Consider the following 9,639-nt stretch of genomic DNA (forward strand, 5'->3'; position numbering starts at 1 on the left):
AATGTAAACTATTTTGATTCACACGTTTATGGGGCGAATATATCGCACTAGGGAGGGAGGTTGGAGGAAAAGTGCAATATTCCTTATAAAACAAACATGCGTACCTATCCTAAGCACGTCTCCTTTAATGATCTTTCCGCAGTTTACTTCTCTTTGAATTTACCACAAAGTTAGATTTCAATGTATGCAAACTTCTTTTTAAACCATTCGGGAAATATTTAATCGTAACAACTTTTCCTATGCTTTTTCAAGCTGTACGCAGTGCGCCAAATAGATTTTAATGCTTTGGCATTCATTCGAAAGTACTTCATTTGTCGGTTTTACAGTGTATTTGCTGTTGGTACAATATGTTTTAGCTATATCTTTCGCAATATTCAGTAACAATTGTATCTCTGCCCAGATGATGATAAAATGAAATCTAATTCACCAAAAGAAGCACATTATCGCGAAATCTAGTCACAAAACCTATTCAGCAAAGATCTTAATCTTACCACTCGAGATGCGCTAGAATTATGTCTACGTTGCTACGGAGACGTGAGATGGCGTCTTCGTCAGAATGAGAGAGTCTGGCTAGAGGGTGTGCATCGCCTCCCAATTCCTCTTAACCATGCAACTCTTTCGTTTCAGTTTACATGGCCAACTTTGTAGAATTAATATCGTTCATAAAATGGTTGCAGTTCTCACTTCGTTACCTTATTCTTGCAACGGAAACACCTTATTTGTCCCTACCGACATTCTTTCCCGCGCAGCTCACCGACCTGAATACGCGCTGTCAAACGCCCTTCAGGCCTTTGTGCAAGGATAGGCCTAGAACTATTTATAACGGCGAATCATCAATTGGGAAAAGGCATCATTGAATTCCCCTAATTGCGAACCTGCCGCCTGTCACCAGTGACGTCACCGGTGAGGGGCGACGTTTCCCAAGTTGACCCTCTGCGGTGGTGACCAGGGGAGGTCAGGTACCCTTCGATCAAGATAGCCCAGGAACTTAAGTTTCTATTATTACCTATTCACTATTCGCAGCCTTGCGCAAGAATTCATTGTCATTCTGAAGAGCTGTTATAAATTGACAGGAGGAGAAAGCAAAGGGGCTTTAAAAGATATTGGAATAAATATTGCAGTTGGAATAAATTCGAAGAAGTCTGGAGAATTTGATAGAGGAGATGGTTAGAGGTGATGGAATGATGAATGACGGGGAGAATGCGGTGAAAGGTAAGCCGGGATTGGAAAACAATAGACATTTTGAATGGGGTTCAGGGAGGAAGTACAAGGGGTGTCCCAAAAGTAGTAGTATTACTTATTTCTTCCCGGATAGATGAACGGACGAACGGCGGTTTCTCTGACTGGATTTGAGGGAGGAGAGTCACAGAAAAGCCTGGCAGCCTCAGGAAGAACTTGAGCAATTTGTACTTTGATCTGCTATACATTTTTGGGACAGATTGATTCCATTAATTTTTGGTACGGACCTTGTAAATTCCAAAATCATTTGTCAACAATTTTCGTAATCGGAAATACGGTACTGTTTCCTTATTTCCTTTCTCACATTTTGCATTCAAACCATTTCTCCCCTTCAATGCCATATGCTTTCTCCCGAACTTTCTTGCCTTTTGCTTAAACTTTTCTCCAATATTCCCTTTCTGCGCCATCACAGAGTCATTCTATTCTTTATTCCAACTGTATTCAGCTTCATAACCCTTAAACGCACCTTTTCCAGTGACACTTTCTGGGAATTCAATTCCAATTACTTTCAAAGTCTCCCTTGGGGGCACACACACAGTTCAGTTCTCGAAGCATCTCGGCCACAACATACGCGACGGCCTTCAACCACCTGTGTTGACGACAACATTGATCGTGAGCGGTCCCTTGTCCTTACCGATGGTCGAAACACTGTCCGAAAGATGGCTGATGAACTGAATTTAGGAAAATCAAAAGTGCACACTATTTTAACCGAACATGATGGATGGATACTTCGCCATGACAACGCATCTGCACATTCAGCATTGATTGTTCGCCAGTTTCTGGCAAAAATTCAATCACCATCCTTGATCGTCCTCCTTATCCGCTAGATCTCGCCCCCTGCGATTTTATCCTATTCCTAAAATGCAAAAATGTTGGTGAGGGGACATCGCTGGTGTGGACACAATAAAGCCAGAAACGACGAGAAAACAAAAACGCTTAACTGCCTTGAGGACTTCCAAGGGTCCTTTAAACAGTGGAAAAAAAGATGGAATAAGTGCATAGGCTACGAATGGGGAGTACTTTGAAGGGACAACATCGATTTGGACTAAATTTTGCAAAATAAACTTTTGTGGCCTCAGTTCGCGTATTTATTGTACAGGCCTCGTACGTATTCTCAATCCTACATTCTCATATTTTGCCACCTCAACCTTTTCTGCTTCAACTCTCAATGGTTTTGCTAGCGTTATGATTTTCATTGCCGTCCTTTTTCATTAATATCTACGGTTTCAACGACCAAATAGTGTTCTATCTGAAAAATGTTGCGATCATTGCCTTTAATAGCACTCAAAGTCTTCTCCATGCATACGCAGCCATTGATTGATGCTTAAGCTATTATATGGAAAAAGGACCAAATTGAGTGAATAATGTAGAGAAGAGTAAGTCTACTGGGGAACAGAAAAGGCTTCGCGATTAAAACAGGACCATTTGGATTGAATTGAAGAGATAGTCGAGGTCGATAGCTTGTGAGGTTTAATTGTAATGATAGGGTACATCCCTGGATGCTCACCGAGTTTTTTTTAGCAAGTAGATGAATAAAAATTGAAGGGAAAGACCAAAGGATAAATTCCTAGATCACGGGAAGATTGTTGTAGAGCAAAAAGGTCACTCGTTTATACAAGGCCTGTCCCAAAAGTGGTAGGACTGAGTCGATGTAAAATATATTTCCAGAATTTATAAATGCACTCAAAATTTTACAAAGGAGCACCCTGGCGTGCGTCCACACACCGCTGACAGCGGGTTTTCCTCGCCTCGTACTCCTTCTGGAAGGCGGCGTCCGGAATGCCACTAAGCTCTCTCGTCACGGCCTGTTGTAACGCTTCCACCGAGCCGTAGTGACGTCCCGGATTTGAGGCGGGGGAGAGAAATAAGGGTACGCGTGTAAGCTTCTTCGGCGGCACTTCATGGGTCCCATGGTGATATCCTTTGAAGGACGATTTCACTTTTGGGAGTAAAAAATAGTGTGCTGGTGCCGAGATGAATCCCTTCCGGAATCCGCCTGCAAGGGAGCCTTCGATTCGTGGAAAAGCCGCTCCGGCAAAAGAGTATCAACGCCTCTAAGGGATGTGCTGATTGAAGAATCGTAGCAATATCTAAAATAAATCTATGTTTAATCGAAATTTTTCCCGATACATTTTCAAGAAACCATACACGCCCACAAGGTGTGTGGCAGGGGATGGTTGCACACTAGGTACACAGCATCCAAATCTCGCTAGCTAATGGGAGGCGGAATCATTCGAATGAGGGAAATAATATTTGCCGCAGTTGGCACGCTTTACCGCATCAAATGTATCTAAATACTTCTCTGCGCATGCTCGACGAGCTGCTGGTAAGAAGAACAAAAGAAGGAGCCAAATAACGAAAGGCCGCAAACTGCGCTACTTGCCATAAAAAATTGTTTTCTCCCAAAATTTCGGCAAAAGGCTTTTTGTGGTGGTTCTGCAACAATTCATATTTCTTCTGAACTGATTAATCTCCTTTCTCCGCCCTTTTTTTCCGCAATGCGCCCCGTTCTCCGCTCGCACCGCCGCCTCCATTCCCCGTCCCCCCTCCAGTCACCTGCCGTCTCCTTGACACCCGGCCCCGCCTCTTGTCCACTATGATTGACGGCGGACGCGATCATTCCATGGCATTAACACCAAACCAGTTTCACACCCACGCCAATTCAATGAGAGGGAGGGAGAGGTGGCTCACTGCCAGGAGGGAGAGCGGGATCGCTAATCCTTAAGACCCATAAACTGCCCCCGGGAGTCGCTTGGTGGAGCGAGGAAGGGGTCGGACAGGGGGCCCTTCTCAGAGTTGCGCGAGGTTCAAGGAAGCGACCAGGTAAAAGCAGGGGCAGTGGGGGGGGGAGGATATAGGGGGAAGGGGGCAGGGGCATTGTCCAAAGTTTTGCCTCCCCTCGAAGGAAAAAATCTCTGGAGAGGGGGAAAGGGAGAGGAGAGAGGGGAGAATGCCAGACACACGCACTTCCTTTCACCTCCCTCTGCTCCCAGGGATCAGGGATTTTGTCCCCGCATAAAAAGGAAAAGATTGGGAGCCTGAAAAGAAAGTCGCAACACGTTTCGTTCCAATATATATATATATATATATATATATATATATATATATATATATATATATATATATATATATATATATATATATATATATATATATATATGCTACCTGTAACTGTGGGTCGCATTTCCTGACTTTCACCGTCTCATCGGGGGGGGTAGAATGTTATGAGTTGCATGTTCAATTGGCGGTGGTGTTTCACATTATTGTTCGTTATGTCCTGGCTTGAGTTATGTTGTAGGAAGGATGCCTTTCGTGCTGCATTCTGGGGTGCAGTTGTTTGCTGGTTTATGGTATTTGTGTTTGCATGAGTGCTGGATGAAGGGATTTTTGCATGAGTGTGTGCGCTGCTGTGCGTGTAATATACCATGTTGTTGTTTTGCATGTGGTGTTTTTTCCTTTTTACGGGTGTTGACCCAACACCCCCCACCACACGCCCTTGCGGCGGCTTGCAGGGTACTATGTAGATGTATGCTACAAAATGATATTCATACACTATACATGTAAGTATATGTGTGTGTATATACACGTATATATATATATATATATATATATATATATATATATATATATATATATATATATATATATATATATATATATATATATATATATATATATAATCCCACTTGAAGACAAAGTCTCACTTGAAGAAGGCCTCTGAGAGGTCCGAAAGCTCGAACAATTTACCGTGTGAGTGTTCTTTTAAATATTGCTATTCTTTTCTAATTGTGTTATATTGTGTCATCCCATTATTGTGCCGCTCGTATGAGTTTTTCCGTACAATCGTTATATATATGTATATACCACCTTGATCAAAAATTTCCCGGAATTTATTCAGAAAATTAAAAATACAAGTTTATTCATCTAAATCTATATTGTCCCCTTCAAAGTAATCCCCATCGACTGCAACACACTTATGCCAGCGCTTGATCCAATCCTCGAAACATTTTTTATATTCGGTTTTCGGTATGTCCATCAGTGCTTCCTGCGATTTTTCCATTACTTCCTCTCGGCTGCTAAAACGCGTTCCCCGTAATGGTTTTTTAACTCGATTGAACAGAAAGAAGTCACAGGGAGCCAAATCAGGTGAATTCGGTGGCTGTTGGGTGGTATTTGTTGCATTTTTCGTCAAAAAATTACGAATAATGATAGCACTGTGCGACGGTGCGTTATGATGGTGCAAAATCCACGAGTTTTCTGCCCACATTTCTGGTCTCTTTCGGCGAATTGCTTCACGCAAACGTCTCATAACGCCCAAATAATACTCTTTGTTTACTGTCTGGCCTTCTGGCAAAAATTCATGATGCACTACACCGTTGTAATCCATGAAAACCGTCAGCATTGCCTTCTTTTTTGACTGAAAACGACGTGGTTTTTTTGGTCTCGGCTCATTTGGTGAACGCCATTCACTTGCCTGATGTCTGGATTGCGTGTCGTACTCATAAACCCACGTCTCGTCTCCAGTAATGATCCTTTTGATGAATGTGGGATCGGATTCAGCCTCGCAAATCATGTCTTTTGCGACGTCAACACGGTCTCTTTTTTGCATGAAATTGAGGTACTTTGCTGCTACACGACGGAAACCCAAATCATTAACCACAATGTCTTGGGCGGATCCATAGGCAATGTTCAAGTCCTCCGCTATTTCTCTGATGGTTAATTTACGGTTATTGACCAACATTTCTTTTACTTTATCAATTTTTTCACCGACTTTCGATGTCGATGGTCTGCCACTGCGTTCATCATCTTCGATTGACTCACGACCACTTCTGAACCGCTCGTGCCACCGGTAAACGACCGTTTTTTTTTAGAGAATCGTTGCCGAAACACTTTTCCAACATTTCCAACGTCCGTGCGCCACTAAATCCGTTTTTTACGCAAAATTTAATACAAGTTCGTTGTTGCAAATTTAAATCCATTTCTGAAATTGTAAAAAATCGCCAACACACACAGAGATAGATGTACTCTTGGCTACGTAACTTTTGCAAATGTCAAGTTATGACACTAAGATTTAAAGGGAATATCAACAACAGATGTACCAATTTAACAAAAAAAAACAGAACTCAAATCGGAACGATGGGAGCGGCACAAGGTGGTTATTCCGGGAACTTTTTGATCAAGGTAGTATATATTATTTATATATAAACATAAAAACCATAAATACATTTTACAACCCGAAGGTCGGATTGGTTTGGGACAGCAGAGTTCAGCCATTAATAAGTCCAACGGCGGGAGCAATTCACACATCAGGGTGGGGGGAACCAGTTCTTTTCCCTGCGCCGGTTATGGTTTCCCTGCCCGGGGATCGAACCCGGGGCCCACGGTCAGTTACATACACATATATATATATATATATATATATATATATATATATATATATATATATATATATATATATATATATATATATACATATACACACATATATATACCTATACACATATATACATATATATACATATATATATAACGTCACGATAGAACACAAAATATTAAAGGTAACATATATAATATAGAAGACACTGGCATTATACATTGTCTGAGCTTCCAGCATTCTTCGAGACCCTTCTTTAAGGAAGACCCAAAAATTTGTATATTTTCTTTGTTGAGTAGCGCACCTCTAGGACCACCCTCGTATGCATATCTATAGGAAAATATATATGCATATACATTAGTGGAGGAAGATCGTTTCCTGGATGGAAGTGCACTCCATCAGCCCTTTCCATCCAATTTTCTTGCAGTGCTGGAGGGAGCTTTGTCTTCAATAAACATTTACAGGGTACTGCCGTCACGGAAAACCAAAACGCGCTACTTTTTGAACCAAACTCGGGTATATATATTTATGTATATGTATATGTATATGTATATATATATATATATATATTATATATATATATATATATATATATATATATATATATATATATATATATATACAGGTATATATCCCTCCCCAAACTACAACCTTGACGTGGTGGAAGGGCTTCTGCGTTCCGATGACCCTTCCGATGTGCTGGCGGGAGTAATAATTATTGCTCCTGGTAGGGTCACCCATGCCAGATAGGTCGAAGGTTAGGAGCCAGACGATAGGTAGTCCACGCAGCGTCTGTTCTTCAGTGAGGCGGCTGCAATGGCGTCTGACCCCAGGGGGGCGCCCAGTAAGTGATGGTGTCACGTTAAAAACACTATTGAGGAAGGCAACGGGAAACCACCTCAATTATCATTCCCAAGATAAATATGATGGATAATACAGAGATTTTGAGTCCTGCCAACTACGGTGTTCGGCCTATTGGGCCGTGTGTCGTGCCCGGCAGCGGGGGAGGCAAGGCTTCCGCTTCGTCATCCCACGAAACCCTTGCAAGGGAAAACCAGCAGCAGCAGGAAAGAAGACGCAGGAACAGAAGACCAAGTTAGTTAGAATAGGAACCTGGAATGTTGGGACAATGATGAGGACGGGGAAACTGGAGAATATTAAGCGAGAGATGGAAAGGGGAAATTTAGATATTTTAGGCCATTGCGATGTGAGATTGAAGGATAGGGGCGATTACTGGAGTGATAATTATAGAATAATATACAGCGGCGGGGACGAGAGCCAACGAGGGGTTGCCATAGTATTAAATGAAGAGGTAGGAAGAAGCGTAGTCAACATAGAGCACGTAACGGATAGATTATTTCTAGTATTGATAAAAGCTGAACCGACGAACTTGGTTATTATTCAGGTATACATGCCACCAAGCAACCATACGGAGGAAGAAGTCGGTAGGATATACGATCAATTAGAGGACATTATCGCGTGTGTTCCTGCAGGGAAACATTTGATAGTAATGGGGGATTGGAATGCGACGCTAGGCTAAGTAAGAGATGGTGATGAGGTCGGGGACTACGGTTTAGGCACGAGGATTGACCGCAGGGGGAAAGCTGTTGAGTTCTGCAGGACACAGGGGTTAGTCATCACCAACAGTTGGTTTACACACCACAAAAGACGCAGGTATACATGGAAAATGCCAGGTGACTCAAGAAGATATCAGCTAGATTATATTCTGGTTAGACATAGGTTTAGGAACAGTGTGATAAATTCCCACAGCTTCCCGGGAGTGGATACGGGCTCTGACCACAATTTAGTTGTTATGAAATGTAGCGTCCGTTTGAAAAAGATAAGGCAGGGGGCGGCGGATTAAATAATGGTACATAGAAACATTCAATGGATTGAAAAGAAAGGAGTACTAGCAGGCTGCAGAGGAAATCATGGAGTATGGTTAAAAGCTGAGTTCTATCGAAGAAAAATGGATAAGTAAGACACTTTTTGAACTGTTAACGCTAAAAGGACTAGGAAACCATGGATCAAGGATGAGATGATTAAAAATATGGATGAGAGGAGAAAATAGAAGAATGTAAATACAGAGATACGCAAAATGAAGTACAAAGAGTTGAACAATTAATTGAGGCGGGCAACAAATAAAGCAAAAGAAGCATGGTGAAAAACGCAGTGCGAGGATATGGAAGGTTTGCAGAGGATGGGTGAAATTGGTGCGCTATACGACGGCGGTTCAGTAAGTACCCGTGTTTTACAACAAGGGAGGGAGTGCGTTCCTGAGGGAAGCTTATGTTATCATCGTGTGCTGCCATCTATCAAACGACGGTGAAACAAATTTCAGACTGATTTAAAGGTTAGTTTGGATTTGGCAGCCATTCGAGTAAGACTTGTTTCGTGATTTTCGTTAAAATGGAAAAGGAGCAGTATCGTTCCGTAATTCGCTTTTCTTTCTGAATGGGAAGAAATGCGAGGAGATAAAAGCAAAGTTGGGTACTGTTAATGGGGGCACTTTGCCGTCTATGGCCATAGTTAGATATTGGTTCAACGAATTTAAACTCAGGCGAATATCTGTTTTGGAAGAGGAGCGACCAGGACGCCCGGCAGACATGGTTACCGAGGAAATCATTAAAAAAGTCCACGCCATGATTCTCGCTGGTCAAAAAACGAAAGTGCGCAATGTAGCTGGGGCCGTGGGTGTGTCGACCGGAACGGCAATTAATATTTTACATAATAAGTAGGCGATAAAAAAATTTTTTGAATAAAGAAGGAGTAGATTGGAGGGAAAAGAGGGTAATCCGCAAGCTGTACATATCTCAGACTGCTCAGGTGCGGGTGGGAAACGAGGAGTCCGGATGGGCAGTGTTAGGAAGAGCTGTAAAGCAGGGTATCCCATTATCAACTTTGCTCTTTAATCTGTATGTAGAGGAAACTATTAAAGAAGCATGGGAATAACTTGAAGTAGGAATGAAAGTGGGCGGGGAATTCGTAAAATTAGTTAGGTTTACTGATGACCAAGCTTCAGTTTG

This window comes from Hetaerina americana, unplaced genomic scaffold (genome assembly GCF_022747635.1).
Source record: "Hetaerina americana unplaced genomic scaffold, ioHetAmer1.1.p SCAF_34, whole genome shotgun sequence".
Classification (NCBI taxonomy): Eukaryota; Metazoa; Arthropoda; class Insecta; order Odonata; family Calopterygidae; genus Hetaerina; species Hetaerina americana.